Raw genomic sequence first — 11,208 nt, 5'->3', positions numbered from 1 at the left:
TAAAGTGGCAAGTCCTTCCTCAGGTCAACTTTTATTCCTATTATTTTGACTTTTTGATCCACTATGGATCTAGGTGAACCAGAGGGAAAATAGATCTGAAACTCAAGAAGGGAGTCATTGGTGAGCCACTGTAGTGAAATAGTCTTGATGCATGTGATTCCACTGTATCAGCTAACAGATGTCATACTTTGAATCACCTTTCTTTAATAGCGAGGGCATAAGAGCAGACTATAAAGGAGATGAGAAATAGCAGGGGAGTGCAGTTGTTATGAGGAATGTAACCATGGACTTTCTTCTGATGACATATACCATACCATCTAAAAATCGTTATAGGCACTTGTCTCTTAGGAAATTCATTTTCATCACAAGTATACAATAAATGTATAATATCATGCCATAAATCAATGATGTTAGAACTCTAGAGTTGTTCCTGTCCATCTGTCTAATTCTTACATAGTCAAAGGAATAATGAAAGCGATATCTTGATAAAGGGGGGAACTTGGGGGTTAGGGAGAAACCTGGTGTCAGGGAAACTCCTAACAATCCACAAGGATGATCCCAGCTAAGACTCCTAGCAATATTGGAGAGGGAGCCTGAACTGTAATCAGATTGCTGACTACCCTAATTGTCAATAGAGAGCCTTCATTCAGTAACTGATGGAAGAAGATGCAGAGATCCACAGCCAAGCACTGGGCTGACCTCCGGGAGTCCAGCTGACTAGAGGGAGGAGGGATTGTATGAGCAAGGGGTGAGGGCTCAAAATCATGGCAGGAAAGCCACATAGACAGCTGATCTGAGCTAATGGGAGCTCAGGGACTAACAACTAATGAGGGATTCTGGACCAACAACTAGCAAGCCTACATGGGATCAACTTAGACCCTCTGCATGTGAATAAAAGTTGCATAGCTTGGTCTGTTTGTGGGGCTACTAGCAGTGGGAGCAGGACCTGTCCCCAGCCCAGTGTGTGAGCTGGCTTTTGGGAACCTATCCCCCATGTAGGAATGCCTTGTTTAGCTTTGATGCAGGGAGAGGATCTTGGACTTTTCTCAACTTGATATGACAAGCTTGTTGACTCCCATGGGAGGCCTTCCCCTTTCTAACCTGAGGAGGAGTGGATGGGGAGGGTAGATGGGAGGTGTGTGTGGAGGGAACAGGAAAAGAGGAGGGAGAGGAAACTGTGGTTGGTATGTAAAATAAATTTTAAATATTAAGAAAAAATGAGATTTTATTGGAATAGACCTTATTACACCCATTTTGCTCACAGCAAAAATACTAGCAGAAATTAACCAAGAGGTAGATGAATTGAAGTTGGCTTTCCATTTCCTCTGTTCTCTGTTAGTTATTCTAATAATTCTCTTATGCTTTTCTGTATTAATTAAAGGTAATGCATTGAACCTTGGCCTCTAACATGGCAACTAGTTTTCTTTTTAAAATTGTTAGAAGGGAGGAGATGTTGGGAACACAAAGGTCCTTATACCCACAGATCATCAGGGAAAACAGGAATGTTAAACACATAGGGACCTCTTCTCAATTGAGTGTATAAAATACCTGCTTTTGTTCCCAGAAAGCTGAGAGTGGATTTTGTTAATGAATTAGTGACCTTTTTGCTATCTGTGTAGGCAGATCTCACCTGCCTTATGCTGTAGAAATAGATCTCACGAAAATTCCCCAGGATGATAGTCCCAGACTTTTCCGTCCTGAGACTGTTACTCATCCTTAACGTAGATGTCACATGTATTTTACAGCTTGCTAACCTACCTTATGCTATAGGTCACAGATCACATTAGATTGTAGACCTTTTAGCTATAGAATCTACCCTTGGTCACATGTGTTTTGTAAAGGAGATTCTAGAACCACCTCAAGATGGCTTAAGTTGTTATTTTTAATTTTTGTTATGTTGTAGAAAATTATAAATGTAAAAAAAGAAGTATAAGTAATAAAGGGCATGATGAAATTTCTTATTTTACTAGTGCTGTTGTCAGACTGACAAAGTTACTCTCAGCTTCTCTCTGAATCATCCCCACTCCACTGTCATGCAGCTGCTTCCCAAATTCCAGTGCTGAGACTGCCAGGATTCTTGGACCCTAGTTCATAGGACATGGATTTCTCTCTTTCTCTTCTCTTTAAGCTTCCTTCAGGCAGCTTCCAAGATTCACAGCTTGTTTGCTCTCTTGTTTTTCCTTCAAACTTTAATAAAATTGTTCTTAAGCTTTCTTCTGAGTCTGTTCAAGAATTCTTTTGTTAACAAGACTGATTACCCCAAAAAGAGCACTCCCTTTCCCAAGTAACATCAAGAGCTGTAAGACTGTCTGGCAACTAGAATTCTGTTAAAGATTAATGAGTGAAAGAAGTGGAAATCTTGTGGTTTGTAGAATCAGAAGACAAGCTGAGCTACCCCAAAATATCACTTCTCTTCTGACTTAATGAAGACAATGTCTTCTTGGCATATTCTTTGATTGTTGGCTAGAGAAAGTTATGCATAGGGTCAAAAGTAAGGGAAAATGACATGTCATTTCTTAGGTGGATGTCTGCAAAGTAAATTGAATTTCAAACAACCTTGTATGCCATGAACAGAAGAAATAAGAATTTGTGGAAAACCTAAAGGGAAGCAGGAGTGATTTGGTGCTTTTCTGAAGGGTTTTTATAATGAGGGCATTCTTGTCTGTCTCTGGATAGAAACTGTAGTTTGAATCAATATCTTTCATAGTGAGGGGAGAACCAGCAGAGACCGTAAAAACCACTGTATATGACACAGCTGTTTTACTGCCGGACACTGAACTCTGAGCTATCTCAACTATGTGTGTCTTAAGAAATAATTATTGTGCCCTATGAGGGAAGAAACTGCTATTCTCGGGGGATTAATTTTTGTGTCCTAATCAGCAATATATCTTCACTATCATGTCAATGATGTCATAATTTTCTCATGTTTCCAATTCTCTATCAAAGTATCAGAAAATCAAAGAAATAGAAACTCATAAACAAGGAGGGGAAGAAATGTCAAAGACCTGTTCATCCCTGACTTCCTACACTCGTGACTTCAACAACCAGAGAATTAGGGGATAGTACAAATGATGTAAGTGTGAGATGCAGGGAGTTAGGTGATAGTACAAACGATGTAAGCATGAGATGCAGGAAATGAGGGAACAGTGCTAAATGATGTAAGTGTGAGATACAGAGGATTAGGGGATAATACTAAATGAAGCAAGTGTGAGATACAGAGAATTAGGGGATAGTACTAAGCAATGTAAACGTGAGATTAGGCTGTAATTGTCTTATAAAGCTTCATATGTTTGTGAGATTTTTTAAATATTATTTGTGGTTAGCTTAACAATTGGCCAGTCAGATCAGATTGTGAAGCTGAGCTCCCACCATTGGGATACAGCGCTGTCATCATTAATGGCAGGAATAAAAGACAGAAGTCATGTTTGCTAAATGTGCTTGCTAGCCTGGTTTGGGTTCTGATGTAAAGTTTTTTTTTGTCAAAAATAAATTACCTTGCTGAACTACATTTGGTTTATTCATTTGTTCTTTGTGTGACACAAAGACTATTCTTTATTTGCTTCTAACTGGACACATGGAATAAATCTAATATGACACTAAGAATAATTCAAAGGAGTGTTGTTGAAGGAAAATGTAGAGAAATTCAGAGCCATTCCATATGTGTATCTCAACACATTTCAGAGGCTTTGAAAATCTCAGAGTACTTATAGAAGGATTGATTGCATAGCATTTACATTGTTTGCCAGAAGTGTGTAAGAATGGGTTGGTCAAGAATGGCTAGTTTTCATAATAGATACCACATACTTTGTGTTTTTAAAAACTGGAGATACTGATTTAAATTATTGTTCTTTTGATATAACATGACACATTGAGATTTTCTGATTTTTAAGTAAGTTGAAAAATATTTTTGTTGCATACCTAATGCCTGTAATCTGTACTATTTCCTTGAAATATATCAATAATATAGGCAACTTTTACATTAAATCAGCAAAAAAAATTTGGGTCAATAGATATATTAGATTTTGGTATTTTGAAGACCCAGTTTTTTTTAACATAAGATAACAATGGATTTATTTTGTGTTTTATTGATATGGTCAAATACAAACAACGTGAGCTTTACCACTTTAGTATAGCGGAGCAGCACTGTGGACATTGATTTGGGGGTGTTGTCATGACTGATATACATTTGAAGAGTGTTCCCAGGTTTTCAAACGGATATTCTATACCTATTTTTTTTTATTTTATTTTCCAGTTTAAATTTGGATAAGAAACAAGGTTGCTTCACAAGTCAGTTCCAGGTCCCTCTCCCATTCCCTCCCTTCCTCCCGAGCACTGCCCCTCCCCGTTATCCCCTCATTTCCCCAGGGAGGGTGAGGCCCTCCATGGAGGTGTGCGTAGTCTGTCATTTCATATAGGGCAGGGCCTAGACCCTTCCCCAAGAGTTCGGGTGAGAGTGCACCTCACATTGTTCTATGGGAGTCCAAAGTCCGTGTGTATACTTGGGATGGGTACTGATCTGCTGCCCAAGGCTCAATAGATTCCCTAGGCCTCCTCACTGACACCCAGATTCAAGGGGTCTTGATCAGTCCCATGCTGGATTCCCAGGCTGATGCCTGGGATTCAAGAGTTAACCTTTGTCTGGTCAGCTGTTTCTGGGGGTTAAACCAGCCCAGTCTTAATCCCTTTGATCATCAGTCCTCCCTCTCTGTTACTGGCTTTCTTGAGTTCAGCTCAGTACTTAACCAAGGGAGTCTGCCTCTTCTTCGATCAGCCACTAAATAAAGTTTCTGTTTCCCAGACTCTCTGGCCATAGGATTGAAGGCTGGAACTCCCCAGATCTATGTCTAAAATCCATATATGAGAGAGTACATGCCATGTTTCTCTTTTTGTGACTGGGTTACCTCACTCAGGATGGTTTCTTCTAGTGTCGTCCATTTGCCTGCAAATCTCATGATTCCATTATTTTTTTCTGATGAATAGTACTCCATTGCGTAGATGTACCACATTTTCTCTATCCACTCTTCAGGTGAGGGACATCTAGGTTGCTTCCAAGTTCTGGCAATTACAAATAAAGCTGCTATGAACATAGTGGAACAGACATCTTTGTTGTATGAATGGGCATCTTTTGGATATATGCCTAAGAGTGGAGTTGCTGGGTCTTGTGGTAGGTTTATTCCCATTTTTCTGAGGAATCTCCATACTGATTTCCAAAGTGGCTGAACCAGTTGGCACTCCCACCAGCAATGGAGGAGTGTCCCCCTTTCACCACATCCTCTCCAGCATAAATTGTCATTGGTGTTTTTGATTTTAGCCATTCTGAGAGGAGTGAGATGGTATCTGAGAGTTGTTTTGATTTGCATTTCCCGAATGGCTAAGGATGTTGAGCACTTTCTCAAGTGCCTCTCAGCCATTTTAGACTCCTCTATTGAAAACTCTCTATTTAGTTCTGCAGCCCACTTTTTAATAGGGTCCTTTGGTGTTTTGGAGACTTGCTTCTTGAGTTCTTTGTAAGTTTTGGAGATCAACCCTCTGTCAGATGTGGGATTAGTGAATATTTTTTTTCCCATTCTGTGGGCTGCCTTTTTGTCTTGCTGACTGTGTCCTTTGCTTTACAGAAGCTTCTCAGTTTCATTAGGTCCCATTTATTAATTGTTGATCTCACTGTCTGTGCTACTGGTGTTATATTCAGGAAGCGGTCTCCTGTACCAATTCGTTCAAGGGTACCACCCAATTTCTCTTCTAAGAGGTTCAGTGTGGCTGGATTTATGTTGAAGTCTTTGATCCATTTGGACTTAAGTTTTGTGCATGGCGATAAACATGGATCGATCTGCATTCTTCTACATGCCAGTCTCCAATTATGCCAGCACCATTTGTTGAAGATGCTTTCTTTATTCCATTGTATATTTTTAGCTTCTTTGTCAAAGATCAGCTGTTCGTACGTGTGTGGGTTAATACCCGGATTTTCACTTCGATTCCATTGGTCTACCTGTCTATTTTTGTGCCAATACCAAGCTGTTTTCAGGACTATAGCTCTATAATAGAGCTGGAGGTCAGGGATGATGATGCCTCCGGACGTTGCCTTGTTGAACAGGGTTGTTTTAGCTATCCTGGGTCTTTTGTTTTTCCATACAAAATTGATTATTGTTCTTTCAAGGTCTGTGAAGAATTGTGCTGGGATTTTAATGGGGATTGCATTGAATCTGTAGATTGCTTTTGGCAGGATTGCCATTTTTACTACATTGATCCTACCTATCCAAGAGCATGGGAGATCTTTCCATTTTCTGAGGGCTTCTTTAATTTCTTTCTTTAAAGATTCAAAGTTCGTATGATACAGGTCTTTCACTTGTTTGGTTAGCATTACCCCAAGGTATTTTATGTTGTTCGTGGCAATTGTAAAGGGTGATGTTTCTCTGATATCTCTTTCAGCCCTTTTATCATCTGTATATAGTAGGGCTACTGATTTTCTTGAGTTGATCTTGTAGCCTGCCACTTTGCTGAAGGTGTTAATCAGCTGTAAGAGTTCCCTGGTAGATTTCTTTGAGTCATTGATGTAAACTATCATATCGTCTGCAAACAGTGAAAGTTTGACCTCTTCCTTCCCAATTTATATCCCCTTGATCCCCCTTTGTTGTCGTATGGCAATAGCTAGAACTTCAAGTACCATGTTGAAAAGGTATGGAGAGAGTGGACAGCCTTGTTTTGTTTTAGAGGAATTGCGTTGAGTTTCTGTCCATTTAGTTTGATGTTGGCTGTTGGTTTACTGTATATAGCTTTTATTATGTTTAAGTATGTCCCTGTTATCCCAGATCTCTCCAAGGCCTTTAACATGAAGGGGTGTTGGATTTTGTCAAAGGCTTTTTCAGCATCTAGTGAGATGATCATGTGATTTTTGTTTTTCAGCTTGTTTATATGGTGGATTACGTTGATGGATTTTCGTATGTTGAACCATCCCTGCATCCCTGGGATGAAACCTACTTGATCGTGGTGAATGATTGTTTTGATGTGTTCTTGGATCCGATTTGCTAGTATTTTATTGAGTATTTTTGCATCAATGTTCATGAGGGATATTGGTCTGAAGTTCTCTTTCTTAGTTGTATCTTTGTGTGGCTTGGGGATCAAGGTTATTGAAGCCTCATAGAAAGAGTTTGGCAAAGACCCTTCTGCTTCTATTATGTGGAACACTTTGAGAAGAATTGGTATAAGCTGTTCTTTGAATTTCTGGTAGAATTCTGCACTGAGGCCATCTGGACCTGGGCTTTTTTTGGTTGGGAGACTTTTGATGACAGCTTCTATTTCCATAGGGGTTATAGGTCTATTTAAATTGCTTATCTGTTCTTGATTTAATTTTGGCAATTGATAGCTGTCCAGGAAGTCATCCATTTCCTTTAAATTTTCGAATTTTGTGGAGTACAGGTTTTCAAAGTATGACCTAATGATTCTCTGGATTTCCTCAGAGTCTGTTGTTATGTCCCCCTTTTCATTTCTAATTTTGTTAATTTGCGTGTTCACTCTCTGCTGTTTGGTAAGTTTGGACAAAGGTTTGTCTATCTTGTTGATTTTCTCAAAGAACCAACTCTTCGTTGCGTTGATTCTTTGTATTGTTTTCCTGGTTTCTACTTTATTGATTTCAGCCCTCAATTTGATTATTTCCAGGCGTCTACTCCTCCTGGGGGAGTGTGCTTCTTTGTGTTCTAGAGCTTTCAGCTGTGATGTTAATTCTCTGGTATAACTGTTCTCCTGTTTCTTCATGTGAGCACTTAGCGCTATGAACGTCCCCTGTAGCACTGCTTTCAAAGTGTCCCATAGGTTTGGGTATGTTGTGTCTTCATTCTCATTGAATTTGAGGAAGTCTTTAATTTCTTTTTTTATTTCCTCTTTGACCCAGGGATGGTGCAGTTGAGCATTATTCAATTTCCATGAGTTTGTAGGTTTTCTGCAATTTGTGTTGTTGTTGAATTCTAATTTTAAAGCATGGTGGTCTGATAAGATGCATGGAGTTATTCCAATTTTTTTGTAGCTGCTGAGGTTTGATATGTTGCCAAGTATGTGGTCAATTTTTGAGAAGGTTCCATGTGGGGGTGAGAAGAAGGTATATTCTTTTTTATGTGGATGAAATGTTCTATAGATATCTGTTAATCCCAGTTGGGTCATTACTTCTATTAGCCCTTTTGCTTCTTTGTTGAGTTTCTGTTTGGTATTCCTGTCTAGTGGTGAGAGTGGTGTGTTGAAATCTCCCACTATAACTGTGTGGGGCTTTAGATGAGATTTAAGTTCTAATAATGTTTCTTTAACGAATGTGGATGCCTTTGTATTGGGGGCATAGATGTTCAGGATAGACACTTCATCTTGGTGGGTTTCACCTGTAATGAGTATGTAATGACCTCCTTCATCTCTTTTGATTGATTTTATTTTAAAGTCTAGTTTGTTAGATATTAGGATTGCTACCCCTGCTTGTTTCTTGGGTCCATTTGATTGAAAAAATTTTTCCCAACCTTTAACTCTCAGGTAATGTCTGTCTTTAAGGGTGAGATGTGTTTCTTGTATGCAGCAGAAGGAAGGGTTCTGTCTTCGAATCCAATCTGCCAGTCTGTGTCTTTTTATGGGTGAGTTAAGGCCATTAACATTGAGGGATATTCTCAACATCTTTAGCCATCCGGGAAATGCAAATCAAAGCAACTCTGAGATACCATCTCACTCCTGTCAGAATGGCTAAAATCAAAAACACCAATGACAATTTATGCTGGAGAGGATGTGGTGAAAGGGGGACACTCCTCCATTGCTGGTGGGAGTGCCAACTGGTTCAGCCACTTTGGAAATCAGTATGGAGATTCCTCAGAAAAATGGGAATAAACCTACCACAAGACCCAGCAACTGCACTCTTAGGCATATATCCAAAAGATGCCCATTCATATAACAAAGATGTCTGTTCCACTATGTTCATAGCAGCTTTATTTGTAATAGCCAGAACTTGGAAGCAACCTAGATGTCCCTCACCCGAAGAATGGATAGAGAAAATGTGGTACATCTACACAATGGAGTACTATTCAGCAGAAAAAAATAATGGAATCATGAGATTCGCAGGCAAATGGATGACACTAGAAAAAACCATCCTGAGTGAGGTAACCCAGTCACAAAAAGAGAAACATGGCATGTACTCTCTCATATATGGATTTTAGACATAGATCTGGGGAGTGCCAGCCTACAATCCTATTGCCAGAGAGTCTGGGAAACAGAAACTTCATTTACTGGCTGGTTAAGTACTGAGCTGAACTCAAGAAAGCCAGTATCAGAGAGGGAGGACTGATGATCAAAGGGATTAAGACTGGGCTGGTTGAACCCCCAGAAACAGCTGACCAAACAAAGGTTAACTCTTGAATCCCAGGCATCAGCCTGGGAATCCAGCATGGGACTGATCAAGACCCCCTGAATCTGGGTGTCAGTGAGGAGGCCTAGGTAATCTATTGAGCCTTGGACAGCAGATCAGTACCCATCCCAAGTATACACACGGTCTCTGGACTCCCATAGAACAATGTGAGGTGCACTCTCACCCTGAACTCTTGGGGAAGGGTCTAGGCCCTGCCCTATATGAAATGACAGACTATGGACACCCCCATGGAGGGCCTCACCCTCCCTGGGGGAATGAGGGGATAACGGGGGGATTGGGGGGAGGGTACGGGAGGAGGGGAGGGAAAGGGAGAGGGACTTGTGAAGCAACCTTGTTTCTTATCTAAATTTAAAATGGAAAATAAAAAAAATATTAATAAAAAAAACTGAAAAAAAAAACAAAAAAAAACTTTGAGGGATATTAATGACCAATGATTGCTCATCCTTCTTCGATTTGCGATGGTTGTTGTTGGTGGAATTATGTGTGGAATTTCACACCTTTGTTCTTTTGGCTGTTGGTAGAGAGGGATTCTCTAATGCTTATGTTTTTCTGGTTGTAGTTAGCTTCCTTGGGTTGGAGTTTTCCTTCCAAAATTTTCTGTAGGGCTGGGTTAGTGGACACATATTGCTTGAATCTAGTTTTGTCATGGAATATCTTGTTTTCTCCGTCTATAGTGATTGAGAGCTTTGCCGGGTATAGTAGTCTGGGCTGGCATCCATGGTCTCTTAGTGCAGGTAGAATATCTATCCAGGACCTTCTGGCTTTCAGAGAGTCCATGGAGAAATCAGGTGTAATTCTGATAGGTCTGCCTTTATATGTTACTTGACCTTTTTCCTTAGCTGCTCTTAATATTCTTTCTTTATTCTGTATGTTTGGGGTATTGATTATTATGTGGCGAGGGGAGTTTTTTTGTGGTCCACTCTATTTGGTGTTCTGTAGGCTTCTTGTACCTTCATTGGCATGTCTTTCTTAAGGTTGGGGAAGTTTTCTTCTATGATTTTGTTGAATATGCCTTCTACCCCTTTGAGGTGGATTTCTTCTCCTTCTCCTATACCTATTATTCTTAGGTTTGGTCTTTTCATGGTGCCCCATATTTCCTGGATGTTTTGTGTTAAGGATTTGTTGGATTTAAGGTTTTCTTTGGTTGATAAATCCATTTCTCCTAGCGTATCTTCAACACTTGAGATTCTCTCTTCCATCTCTTCTATTCTGTTGGTAATGCTTGTATTGGTAGTGGCTGACTGTTTGTCCAGCTTTTCTATTTTCTGCCTTTCTTCAGATTGTGTTTTTTTTAATGACTCTATTTCAGTTTTCAACCCTTGCAGTGTTTGCATTGCTTCTTGCAATTTTCTGTTTATCTGTTCGTCCGTTTGTTGCCTTTCATGAATTTTTTGGTTTGTTTTTTCTTCCAATTCTTGCATTTTTTGGTTTGTTTTTTCTTCCATTTCTTGCATTTTTTTGGTTTGTTTTTTCTTCCATTTCTTTGAGGGATTTTCCAATATCCTCTTTTAGGGCCTCTATCATTTTCATGAAAGTGCTTTTAAGGTCGTTCTCTTCTGCTTCGTCCGCATTGGAATGTTGGCGTCTTGCTGGTGTGGAGTCTCTAGAATCTGGCGGTGTCATATTTGTTTTTCGGTTCATGACTGTGTTTTTGTATTGTCTCTTTCCCATCTCTTCTTCTAGTGGGTGCAGAAAGAGCCCCTTACTGGTCTAGGGACCAGAGTTCCCTTTTTGGTGGGTGCTAGCAAGTCCAATAATCTGGTGGTTCTTCTATTCCTTGTCCGAATGCTGGTCCTGGTCTCCCTGGGTCCTCTGGTTTCCTG

Source organism: Mesocricetus auratus, unplaced genomic scaffold (genome assembly GCF_017639785.1).
Source record: "Mesocricetus auratus isolate SY011 unplaced genomic scaffold, BCM_Maur_2.0 Super-Scaffold_100013, whole genome shotgun sequence".
In the NCBI taxonomy this organism is placed as follows: Eukaryota; Metazoa; Chordata; class Mammalia; order Rodentia; family Cricetidae; genus Mesocricetus; species Mesocricetus auratus.
Note: the sequence above shows the minus strand (reverse complement) of the source record.